The 13,681-nt window shown below is 36.0% G+C and overlaps 1 protein-coding gene across 1 annotated transcript in view; it reads right to left on the reverse strand.

Annotated features, from left to right (window-relative positions):
• IL1RAPL1 (interleukin 1 receptor accessory protein like 1) overlaps positions 1–13,681 on the reverse strand; it is a 1,535,580-nt gene that overhangs the window by 2,630 nt on the left and 1,519,269 nt on the right. The gene's annotated exons all lie outside the window — the stretch shown is intronic.

Genomic DNA, 13,681 nt, shown 5'->3' on the forward strand with positions numbered 1-13,681 from the left:
GTCTGCTCTGTGCTGTAAGTAATGTTGCATTCGTTCCATTCTGTATCTCGAAATTAACTAACATCTATTTTCCCTTCTCTTTTCTAATCTACTTTACACAGTAATTATTACAAAGAAGACTAATCTTAAACTCACACATTTTAAACTGCCTTTTTGTGGCATTTGTACACACATACATGTGCTGACAGAATCATTCTTAACACTGGGGAAAAAGCACCACACTCAAGAACTTCAAAGACAAAAAACAGCATTTTACTCAATTCCCTTTGATTTTACCTATAAATTATTGATGAATCAATTTCCATCATTCTAGAGAGTTTGCTCCCTGAGCTGTTTGTGGGGGAAATGCTAAATAAGTTATCTAATTCTAATGACTGTCCAGTGCAGAACTTCCTTCCTTGTATTGCATTTTTAGCAGATAGTTAACTAACCTCTGAATACTTCGAGTGATGAAGAGACAGTAATATTCAAGAAATAGTATAAAATAAAAGGGTCAGTGATAAATCTCCTTGCCTTATATATCTACATAAAATTGCACAGAGTGTAAGAAATAAAAAATAACTTCAGATCTTAATGTAAGAAGCTAAATCTGGCCTTATAAAGATTAATGAGAATCAATGAAATGTGACTCATGCCAAGAATATGTTTATAGAGGGTGTAGCTTCTTGAAAAGGAATAGATGAAATAAAAAGCATGGTAGCATAGTTGCTGTACAGTCATGTCTGACTCTGGGACTCCAGGGACCACATTATCCATAGGATTTTCTTGGCAAAGATACTGGAGTGGCTGGCCATTTCTTTCTGGATTAAGGCAAACATAGGTTAAAAGACTTGCCCAGGGTCACACAACTAGTAAGTGTCTGAGGCCAGATTTAAACTCATATCTTCCTCACTTCAGGTCAAGCACTCATCCATTGAGGCACCTAACTGTCTCCTAGAATAATCTTGTATATAAAATATACATCCAGCCTCAGACACTTGATACTTACGATCTGTGTGACCCTGGGCAAGTTATTTAACTCCAATTGCCTTGCCAAAAACAAAACAAAACAAAAACAAACAAAAAACAAAGCCAATATAGAAAATAGACACACACACACACACACACACACACACACACACACACACCGAAATCTACTAACTAAAAGAAGAAATCTTAGAAAAGAGTATTTAGATAAAGATCAATGGAAGAAGAAACAAGAGATTTTGTGGTTGGAGTTTAATGGAGTTAAATAGAGTTAAAAGAAGGAATTTAACTATGTATTCAGGAAACAGAGCATTAACTTGATATTAAAGTATGATATAGTAGTAATTTGGGGGTTTCAACTAGGTGGGCATCTGCTGGAGCTCTATTTTGCTAAAAACAGATCAGCTGATACATGTATGACCTGACACTTGGTGGGGTTTTTTTTTCCAAGTGGGGAGATAAAGGATGAAGGAAACTGTTATACTTGATCTGATGTAGTACAATCAAAAGTGACTATAGAGTACCAGCCCTGGAGTCAGGAGGATCTGAGTTCAAATCTGACCTCAGACACTTGACACTTATTAGCTGCATGACCTTGAGTAAGTGACTTAACCCCAATTGCCTTGCCTCCCCCCTTCCAAAAAAAATAAAGAGTGACTAGTTGCTAAGTTCAAATTTAGGAGAAACACTGAGAAGAACTAGCCACTACAATTCCATCTTAGAATTTGTGAAAGATAAAGAAGGGAAAATGTGATACATGCTGAGGGATATCTAAGATTTTGGAAAAGCAGAGTTAAAAGTAGATTATTCATGACCTAAAAGATTATAGAAGCTGGTTCAAGAGATTCTCAAGGATGAAATTTCAATGACAAAAAGACAAATAATTCAGGTGAGAAAGAAAAGATGGAAAGGTATAAAGTACTAAATGTAGAAGTCATTCAATAGCTTATTTTGATTGCATCATATGTGTATATGTATATATGTACACATATATAATGACATATGTATATATATGTACATATATGTATGTAAAGTTAGCAGCATAAGAAGGCAAAAGTATGAGGAATGAAAATCATTTAAAAACAATCTCAGGAATTCTAAACATCAGCATTAACTAAGTCTAGCAATAAATTTTAAGACAATAAAAACACTAAAAAGCACTAATTGAGGTAAGATTAAAATAGGAAAAAAGGCTGTTGCTCAAAAGTGGGATGATGATTATGAATGGCAGAGACCAGGCAAAACTATCCACATGTTATGGGAATATTTTTCTGTTTCCCCCATGATGGAAAAAAATCTGCAGACTGGGATCAACAGAGAATTAAAACCCGAGATACATGAAGACCTAGTAATAACGGCTGACATTTTCACATTGCTTAGAACTTGCAAAGCACTTTGCATCATTATTGAATTTTCTCAACAATCTATGGTATAGATTATATTATTACTTCCAGTTTGGAAATAACCAAACGAAAGCTGAGTTTTCCAAAACTGTCCTGTGTCATAACAGTTAGCAAGCAGCAAAGACGCAATTCAAAGTCAAATCTTTCAGCCTCCAAATCCGGTACCATCTTCAATATATAGTTGCTCTGCTGACAGTGAGTTTCATGTCACTGATCCCAAATGAACTACTTCCCAAGGCATAGAAAAAAAAAAATGCTTGAAGTGTAGATGATAAGAGTTAGAGTGTAAATGGTGCTGATTGTTTCTGAAGAAATGTAGAGAACTGAGGTGTTATTGGGCAAATGTCTTACTTTTCCCCAAAGGAAGATGGCATCAGCCAATGAGTTTGACTTGGATTTCTAGGGAAATTCTAAAATATATCACTTATGGAATGATTTGCTAATATTTAAAAAGGAAAGCAATGATTATTAAGAGACAACATGGTTGGTGATGGCAGATTATGCCAAACTAACTTCGTTTCCTCTTTTAAGGCTTAAGAGACCAACAGATGAAGAAAATTGTGTAGTCATAATATACCTGAATATCGGACAGGAAAGTTGCCAAATGATGATATCTTTCTGGACAATATGAAGAGAAACTAACTAGTATGGATAGTGGGATACAGAGCAGAAGATTAAGAAAGCAAAATATCATTGACAACCTGGAGGGTGGTTATTAATCCTCTCCTGTGCCCTAGGTCTCTGTGATATAGATAAGCAGCTAAATAGCAATAAAAATAGATACAGATATAGAAATAGATATAGTTAAATATTCGTACCTATATATATATATTTAATTTTGCAGTGCAATTTTAGTTTTTTCAATAACAAAAATGTTGGACTCTCAAACCTTAGTTAGTAGGGTCATAAACTAATGGGGAACAACTTAACTCATGGTAGTGAACACCTGAAATTTATGTAGAAATGTAAATGACCATTTCCATGCTGATAATTCACGTAGTATTTCACATATTTTTGAGATGGCTTTGCTTCACTGCAACAAACATTTTCACCCTGAATAGATCACATCATTGTGTAAGTTCCGTTAACCCTCAAAACATGAAGAAATGAAACACTTAATAAGATTACTTAACCTGACTCAGATACACACCTTTTCTTTTTGAGACATCCAAACCAACTGGACAATAGTTTGAAAAACTAGGTAAATTATATTTAAACCATTTGTAATTATATTAAAATAAAAATGAGAGGAGTAGGGCAAAAAACCAGGAAAATACCTGTATTTGCTTCATTGGGCAGACCTTTATTCCATTTTAAAATGTTCGCATACTTTGCTCTTTTTTTCCATAGAAACTAGAAAACTACTTACTAGCTTCCTTTCCTTAAGAACTAGGTCAGTCATCTTCAATAGGCTTAGAAAATTTGAATATGAAAGATGGAGTTTTTCCATGGAATGGAAATGTTACTCAATCATAATACTTTAAGAGCAAGAAGAAACTATTTGCACATGGAAGAAAGATAGGAAGGTTGGGACCAAAGCCAGACTGACTAAACAATTATCTACATAAACACCTGAGACACATGGAAGTGCCACAAGTGTGGGCAGCTCACTAAATAGGAGAACAAATAGATTAAAAGAAATTGTAGGCACAGATCCAGAAAAACAAGATCAAGAGAACAGTAGCAATGCAGGGTTGAAGAAAAATACTTTTTTCCCAACTAAAGATCCATCAGCAACAACTTTTTAATTTAAGAAATTAAACAAATGTGTTCATCACTTTCTATGTGCAGGGTCCTTTACCAAGGCTAGGTATTTCAGGAGACTTGTACTTTAGATAAGATATCTGACTTATAGTTACATAGGGGGCTATAATATATACACATATATTGGATATAAAATAAGACATAAGAAATGTATGAGAAATTTGAAGTGATATAAGAAGTTGGAAGGTGAAAGGTCACCACTGACATGGAGGAGGGGAGATCTGCTAAGTCTTTATGGAAGAAGTGACTATCAATTTGAACTGAGCTTTAGAGAATGGAAAGTCACTGAAAAGGCAAAGAGTTCATGTAGCCAAAAATGTTTTCTTTGCACCCTCAGTGATATGAATTATGATAAACAATTTCTAGTAGAAATAGCAATCTTCCATCATAGTTATTTCTGTAGCTAGGATATGAATCCCACAGGACAGTTATAGGGAAAAGAACTTTAGCGGTAACAATACCATGTATCTTACTTATCTTTTGGGACTAGATTGACGGTTAGCGACCTATGACACATATGTCAAAGATAGCTTGGGCTTTTCATTTGTCAAGGAAGATTACAATTTTTATGCATTTTTGTGGTATTACTCATAAAAAGCACAACCTGCTGCCATAGGGAAACTGAATGAGTTTCCTCTATGAGAGTTGGCACACTAATGCCACCCTCGCTACTCCAGATGACAACAGCGACGAAAAATATGAATCATTCTCCAAAGGGAGGATATATTCACAACACCATCGTGGCCATTGTGAAAGGATCCCCTTTCATCAACAGGGACACTTCTCACCTCCTCTAGTAGGTGAGGAGGCCATAAGCCCCTTGGATACAATACATCCACTGGGAGCTGGAGTGTCCCTAAGTCCTTTGAATTCTTCTTCCTCACCTTGATTAGGAAAGAAGTTTCAAAGTCATTTAGAACTTTGGCTGTGTCAGTGATGGTTAGAACCAAGTCACCTTTCCCCTAACTAGAGGTGAGAAAGCAGTTAGGTGATATAACAGCTAGCCTTGGATGTAGGAAGACCTGAGTTCAAATCCTGCCTCAGATATTTACTGTGTGAATCTACACAAATATCAATCTTTCTGAACTTCATTTTTGTCATCTACAAAATGGGAATAATAATAAGACTTTCTTTAAAAGGTTGTTGTAAGGATAAAATGAGATAACATCCAAAAAGTATTTTGTAAACTTTTAAGTGTTATAGAAATAATAAATATTATCATCATAATAAATAATAATTATCATAATAATTATAATTATTTTTATTATCTCAGACCATAATTCTAGAATAATAAGGTACAGGAACTTTGGCAGACCAGTTTTAAAAGTCTACCACATTCTCTAGAATTTGAGATGCTGAGCATAAGAACTTAATGACTCTAAACATAATTGAATAATCCATTTCTCTGATTCCCCTAACAGAAAGGCCTAGGAAAACTAGAAAACTGTCCTTTTAGTTAATTTCCTTATCTCTCAAGATCAATAGCCTATGACTTCCAAATGCCCAAAGAGATGATCATTCCTCCATCTTAGCATCATCACCCATAACTGCTAACTCCCTGATTTTGAACCATGAAGTTTCCCTCTTTGATGATAATCTCATGGCCTTCCATAACTCTCTATGCCTCAGTTTTCTTGAATCCAATTTTTGTCATCACTGCAAACTTTTAGTACCTCTCTCATTTCTTATTCTCCCTGCTGATCACGCTAGTTTCACTTTCTTCAGTGTCAACCTCATAGAGAAGACCAGTATATCTCCTCAACTATACCCTACATTTTGTCCTTGACTGACTTGCCCTATGTTTTGCTGCCCTATATGCCCTGGAAATTCTCAACTCTGGATCATCCCCATAATTTTCTTTTCTGCTGTCACTCCTAAACTGCTGGGTCTCATTTGAACAACTCATGGAGTCATGCCAACTGGATCCACTACAAAATAATATCACCTAATCTCAACTAGATCCTCACTGCTGTAAGGGGAAATATTTTATTTTTTTCATTGGATAACTCACATTTCACAGAGGATGTTTTAAATAATCTCTTCTCAAGCCCTAACACTTCACTCACACCCTTCTCCTCCACCAGATATGTGTGTTTCCTATTTTACTGAGAAAATGATGCTGTCTATCATGAGTTTCCTATTCTCCCTTTAATCCATTCCTAAAACTCATCCAGAATCTTCACTCATTCTCTCTTCCATTACTCTTTTTTTCTGAGAAAAAGATGACTTTTTTCCTTTTCAAAGGAGAGGACTTTAATCTATGAGCTTTATTACTCCCTCCTGTCTCCTCCAGAACCTTTGCCTATTAATTTTATTTGCTTTCTCTTTTTTCTTCTCTCATGTTATATGTGTGTGTGTATATATGCATATATATATATAATATGTATATTCCACACTACCTAAAAACTTGTTCAAACATACTCTATCCTACCAATCTTGCCCTTGATTCTTCCATTATTTCCAGCTACCTTCCTATGTGTAGTAAAATATAAAAGATTTTATTAAGCACATATGTGCTAAGTACAGGAAATAAAAAAGAAAATTGACACAGTTTCTGCTTTCAAAAAGTTCACACTCTACTTAGATAAAACAATATATAAAAAAGGTTAAGATTGGAGGGGAATGGAAATACCAGGAGGTATTTGTAATCTGGAAATGTAGCAGAGTAGGTAGCAAGGCTCTGTGGACCTTATGGTCCTATGTTAGAGCAGAAGACCTTGACTAAGAGGAGAGTGGGCCCAAGGGAAGTGGGATTCTGAAATGCTTCTAGTAAAGGTGGAGATGGGAGAGATGAGGACATCCCTTTTCACTACCAAACTCCTATTTGTACTTGTCAACACTTACACTAATTGCCTCTACTCTGTCAGCTTTCACTCCTTTCTCAGTCTTCATTGCAATCAATTTCCATCCCATAACTCTAGTGAAGCTGCTCTATTCAAAATTGTCATTTCTTTCTTTGTGTGTTACTACTTCTAATGGTCATTTCCCAGTCCTTACTTTTGATTTTCCTCAAGGCTCTTGATACTGTTTGGAGAGTTGATCACTTCTTCTTGGAACATTCTTTTGTCCTCTTTAGAGATGACCCTTTTTATCTTGGGTCTATTGCTCCCTATTTGACCATTTTAAGTTTCTTAGCCAGATGACCATCCATCCCCTGTCCCTTTAGGGTAAGCATTCAGTATGTCTCTGTTCTAGAAGGTCTTTTATTTTATTTGATCTCTGTACTCTTCTGGAGATATCATCATCTCCATTGCATTCAAGTATCTTTTCTATACAAAAGACTCCCAGATTTATTTATTGAGACTTAATATCCTTCCTTAAGTCTGGTAACACATCTTGGATGTCTTATTTGGGAAGAAATGTTTGGGAGTGGAGGAAGGACCAGACCTATGATTATATTGCTGTAGAAAACTCTCTATGAAGAAACTCCCTCTGTCTATGGAGATTTGCTGCTTCTCCATTACTTATAGTTTTAGAGACTTGTCTGGGCACTGAGGGGTTAAATGACTTGTGGTCAGACAGCCAGTATGTGTCAGGACTTGAATTTTATTCTTCCTAACTGTAACACCAGTTCTTTATCCATTATGCCATGCTACTTCTAATGTGCATATCAAAATAGAACCTTTATCTTCTCCTTCAAACCTGCTCCTCCTTTTTGTTGTTTAGTCATTTTTTGTTAGTCTTTTCTGACTCTTCATGATCCTGCCTGGGATCATGGCAAAGATACTGGAGGGGTTTGCCATTTCCTTCTCTAAGTCATTTTACAGATGAGGAAACTGAGGTAGACAGGGTTAAGTGATTTTCCCAGGGTAACACAGCTAGTAAGTATCTGAGGCTAGATTTGAACTTGTGAAGATGAGTCATCCTGATGCCAGGACCAGCATTCTATCCTCTGTGCCACCTAGCTGCCTTTTTACTGGATATTCCCCTTTTCCTGCCTACTTTTTCCCAGTCTTTGTCATATTCATTACCTTTAAAAATTACATCCCAACTAAAAGCATTGTTCAAACGTGATACACCATCAGCATCTGGAGAAATATGATATTTGTAAAGACTTTAATAACATAAGTACAAGATCCTTGGCCATAGCAGCATTATACTTTCAGTCTATCCTTCACAGCCATCATTTGATGAAGCAGCTCTTGAGGAGAAAGGGCCAGTCATTTCCATCGACAGCCAACCAAATACCACCTATATGATACACAAGTCAGCCTAACTGAACTGCAAGGCATCCCAAGGAAGACACACAAGGTAGCATACGCCCGGCACCTCAAACTGTTACTATCTTGACCACCATTTCCCCTCAGATTCTGATTGAAACAGTCCAGGACCTTGAAACCAACAACCTTTGTGTTAGCAATGCTTTTAGCCTAGTGGCCATAGAACTATTCTGTAGAGCAACATCTATGGAGGCTCAACCTGGCAACTATTCAAGCAGGTACAATAGGCTCTAGCTACTGAAAATCCAGAAAAGAAAGTTCTTATCACCAAAGTCCTTAGCAATGTAAAATGGCTCAACATCAGAACCTGAAATAAAATTTCGTTAGTGGAAATGACATTAAAGAAAAGACATTACCATCTGTTTCACAAGCTGTACCCTAAAAACTGTAGGACCTTTCTATTTAACTACCATGTGTGTTGCCTCCCTCATTTGAACATGAACTCCCTGAAAATAGAGGCTTTCTTACTATAATTATACTACTGATAATAACTTTCTTATGTAATAACCACTTAAAATAGTTTTTCATTCATTCATTCATGGTGAAAAAGGAAGATGGTACAGCTGCTTCATTGAGTGAGCCATCTGACACAGAGAGAATTCTATCAGTTGGACCATAGACCAGTTTGTCAAAAGGCACCCTGATCTAATTTGCAGGACCACAAATTTCTTAACTGGATTTAAAATATAGTAGCTATGTCCATATATGCTCTCCATTCATTGCCTTTTCCCACTGATAAATGTTTTGCTCCAGAATTATCTTTCCTTAACAAAATATGACATTCCCTTGACAAAATAAATTCCTTAACAAGATGTGAATTTCTTGACTTTCCCTAATGCCACAATGTGAATGACTGATCTGATTCTTAGCTAGTTCTCATATCTTGGATATGTATTTGAACTTGACTAGAGTGAGAGTGAGACACAAAAAGATGGAGAGGTGAGACAAGAGAAATCCTGCTTGACAGCACATGGAATCGGTTCTCATTAAGACAGGTTTTAAGAGTGAAGGGAAAGCTTATTCAGCCATGTCATCTTTCAAGGGAATCATGAACATCAGGGAATTAGATGCTTTCAGAATTGGCAGTAGATATAGGCAGTGGCCAAGTGACAAAAAGTTCCTGAGTCAAGAAAGGAGCCATCTGCAGTGTAGCAGAAATGGGGAAGTAACAAAAGCATCCATAGACAGATCTGAAGTCCTGAAACAAACAGGAACAAAGTTAAGGAACACAAGACAAAGCCACATTGTAGAAGAACAACTTGAATCTATGAACTACAGTGACTGTACAGGTCTAGGGGAAGAGAATGAATTCTCCAATAAGACCAAGCTCTTTCTACTTGTAAGAAAATTTCAATCCTAGGGTAGTGCTTCAGCTAAGATAAGTTCACAAACTTTTGATAACAAATGCAACCATGAAAAAACTGTTCAGTGATCTATTTGGTATTGACATGAAGTGACATATAAAACACAAACACACTCATCAAATATGTTCAACACTGTCATGGAGGACTTGTGTACAAAGTTCAAACAGGAGGGACTCTATAGTTATGGAAAAATTATATTGTACATCTCAACGATATCCTATGATAACTCAGGAAAGATTGTCTTTATTAACATAGGGAAAATAAGTGATTTAAAAATAGTAAACAGTGTTACATAGTTGTTTGGGCCAATCAGTGAGTAGGTACAAGAGAAAGATAAGTCCATAACTAAATCAGATGAGGAGAAAGTTCTGGAAAATAGTTGGGATTTAATTATTCTAAATTTCCTGATGAGAAATCCCATCTTTTTAAACACCTGGAGAATTACTATTGCAAATGACCTAAGGACAATATAAATGGTCAATTTGTACATGAGAAATTACATGAAAGAAGTCATCAAGGATATGTATGACTGGAAAGGGAACTAGCCTTGTCTTACAGCAAAAGTTAAAGGTAACAGATCAACAGTGCAAGAGTTTACAGTAGTATCTACAAATATTAAAATAATAATAGAAAGACTATTCTTTCAATAATCAATCAGATCCTCCTGATCACCCAGGTCTGAGGCTTTTAATTAATCTACATCATTTTTTACTTACTCCATTTTTTTATTTAAAAAAAATCTAAATTTAACAAACACCAAATAAAACAAGCATTTTCATATATGAAGGAAAGTAGATAAAGAAGACTCTTAAACAAAACTGCAAGTCTTTTTTATATACAGCTTGCCTTTCTTTTTGTTATATAATAAATTAAGCATGTAACTTTCAGTGGGTTCCAGGTTGTCTTGGTCTCCCTCCCTCATGGAGAGAGAGAGAGAGAGAGAGAGAGATTGTGTATGTGCATTTAAAAAAATGATTCAGTGACCCTGTTTTCCTTCCTGCCTTCCTCCCTCCCTCCTTCCCTCCCTTCCTTCCTTCCTTCACTTCTTTCTTCCTCCCTCCATTCTCCTTTTCTTCCTTCTATTCCCTCTTTCCTTTGCTTCTTTCCCTCCCTCCGTCTCTCTCTCCCTCCCTCCTTCTCTCTCTCTTTCTTCTTTCAAAACCCCTTGGTTATTCCCACTCATTCTCTCTCTTCTCCAGCACTGGAAACAAAACAAAATGAAACAAAAATGTCTAACAAACATTCATAGTCATTCACATGTTGAGCATGTTTGAAAAATGTGTGTATCTTTCTGCCTCTTGAGTCTACTGACTCTTTGTCAAGAGATTTTAATATATATTATCTATCCTCTGAAATGAGACTACCCACTACTCCTTGACACTCTTTTCTACTTTAGTTTCCATATGACATTCATAGTTTCTAGTGCGGAAAGGGATCACAGAGATCCTTGGGTACAACGCTTTTACTTTTTTCAAATGAGAAGTCTAAGACCCAGAGCAGTCAAGTGACCTGGACAAGGTCACACAAGTGGTGAGTAATGGATCTTGTCTTCAAATCTTTATAATATGGACCCACTGGTTTCTCCACTATACAATGTTGTCACTAGTTTTCCTACTATTCTAACTATCCTCTTTCTGTTTCCTCCATTATTTTCAGTTTCTCTTCTCCCTTCCTAAGTGTAGCCATCTTTTAAAATTCTGTCTTTAACTCTGCTTTCTATTATCTCTACACTCTTAATGAATTTATCAATTATCTCCAGCCAATGACTTTCAAAATTGTATCTCAACTGTGACCTGTTTTCCGAACTCTAGTTTGGCATCCATGGCTATGGATATTTCTGACTTGATTGATACTAAACACTTGCATGGCTTTGAGTAAGTCAATTCACTAATCTAGTCTAGAGTTTATAGATTTCTAAAAGGAAAGGGTTAAAATGGACACTGCCTTAGATTTCTTCTCCCTCAAATGACTGATGAAACCTAGAGAATGGCGCAATAGTACTCCATTACATTCGTATACCATAATTTATTCAGCCATTTCCCAATTGATGGACATCCCCTTGACTTCCAGTTTTTGGCAAATACATAGAGTGCTGCTATAAATATTTTTGTACATGTGGGACCTTTTCCCATTTTTATGTGTTTGTGTATCATGTTCTGATTTGTTATACGATTTCTTTCATCTATCTTAGTCTGACTACATAGCATGACTATAGTGAAAATATACTCAATAGGAAAGTATATGTAGAATCTATACAGAATTGTATGCAGTCGTGGGGAGGGGGGGGGTGGGGGGGATAAAATCACAATTGTATGGCAGTGACTGTTAAACATTACAAAATAAAAAAAAAAAAAAAAAAAAAAACCTAGAGATTGAGAACTTCCCATACATAATAGAAGCCTTAGCACCTACCAGAAAGATTCTGCACTTCCTAGACTGCTCAAACCAGGATAATGGTGAAAACCTTTATTTTTATACTTGACTCAAACTTGGATTTGAGAGTAATCAGTGACCTCAAATCAATTGCAGGGTTATAAAAGGCTTTCAGTTAGCTTAGTCACTCCTTACTATCTAAATGACAAATACTCAATTTAGAAGTTGCAGTTTGATAAAAAAATTGGTACAGTCACTTTGCAGTTACGACGGCATTTCCTATTGGATGTTTTGTAGCTCCCCCTCTTCCCCCCACCCTGCCAAACTCAACACATTTAAACACATATTTGTACCCTAGACTTCATTCTCATGTCACCCAAAGAAAAACTAAAATTATTTTATAAACTTCCTTGGAGACTGTGAAAATGGTAGTAATGCTTCCCCAGGCTTAGCACTTGTCTTCAAATATAAGATGAAGAAATGTACTTTCCTTTATTTTCTCTTGGGTTAGCAGGGAACTTTTGAGTCTGGAATATTGTATATTCTGCCTGATGCAGTTATTTGTGTGGTTGCTTTTTTCCTAACTGCTTCTTTTTCTTATAAGCAAAGGGATACTGTGGTGATCATAGGGCAGATAAAAAGGAATGGGGGAAAGGGAGGACTAACCTATAGAAATGACTGCGATATAAAAATAAAATTTGTCAATAAAACTTTAAAAATGATAATAATTAATTGTCATGTTAACTCAGACTGTCGCATTAATTCAAAGCTCAAATTGGTATGGAGAGCTTTCAGCAAAACAGACCAGGTCCGCAGCTGAAACTGCAGTTGAAAAATTCACACTTTTATCACATGGGGAAAAAAAAGTCTATCTTAGACAAATGAGACTAGTAACCTTTTAAAATCCAGAGCTTATTTTTAAATGGACTCCAAGAGCTGATTACACATTGCACTAGTTGAGTTCTCATCACTTCATATCCTCTAGAGTAATTTATAGAGACTGAACTAACACCCACTGGATTGGAAGGAGCTGTTCACATGCAAATAATTCCAGTCTAAATGTAGTTAGAAAAGCCACTCCTGGCTGGAGCAGATGCTCGGCTTCTAGATCAATGGGAAACTTGATGTATATCTAATTCCTCTGTTCCTCCAGAGTCTATGTCAGCCACCCAGTAAAGATTTAGGCATTTATTTGATACTGAGAACAAGTTTCTGATTTTAAAGTTTTCAGATTTCCAAGTGCCTAATAGAAGATTTAATTCACCATTGCTTATTTTCCCAGAAGATAATTGATGCCAAGGTATTTGACCCAGCTATTTTCCTAATAAAACAAGAATTAAGAAGTTTCTGAAAAATATCTCAAGGATTTTATGCTTTGTTTTTGAAAATACATATTTATATTCATGTAGAACTTACCAGTTTACCAGATGCTTTCCTAATAACAACTCTATGAGGTAGGTAAAGTAAATAGCATTCTCTCAATTGAATGTGATGAAGGAAATGAGGTCAAGTGATGGCTACTTGTCTGTGGAATGTGAGACCCAAAAATGAGTTTCATGGTTCTATGTTCAATGCTTGCTCTACTACTGAA

Source organism: Notamacropus eugenii, chromosome 5, assembly GCF_028372415.1.
Source record: "Notamacropus eugenii isolate mMacEug1 chromosome 5, mMacEug1.pri_v2, whole genome shotgun sequence".
NCBI lineage: Eukaryota > Metazoa > Chordata > Mammalia > Diprotodontia > Macropodidae > Notamacropus > Notamacropus eugenii.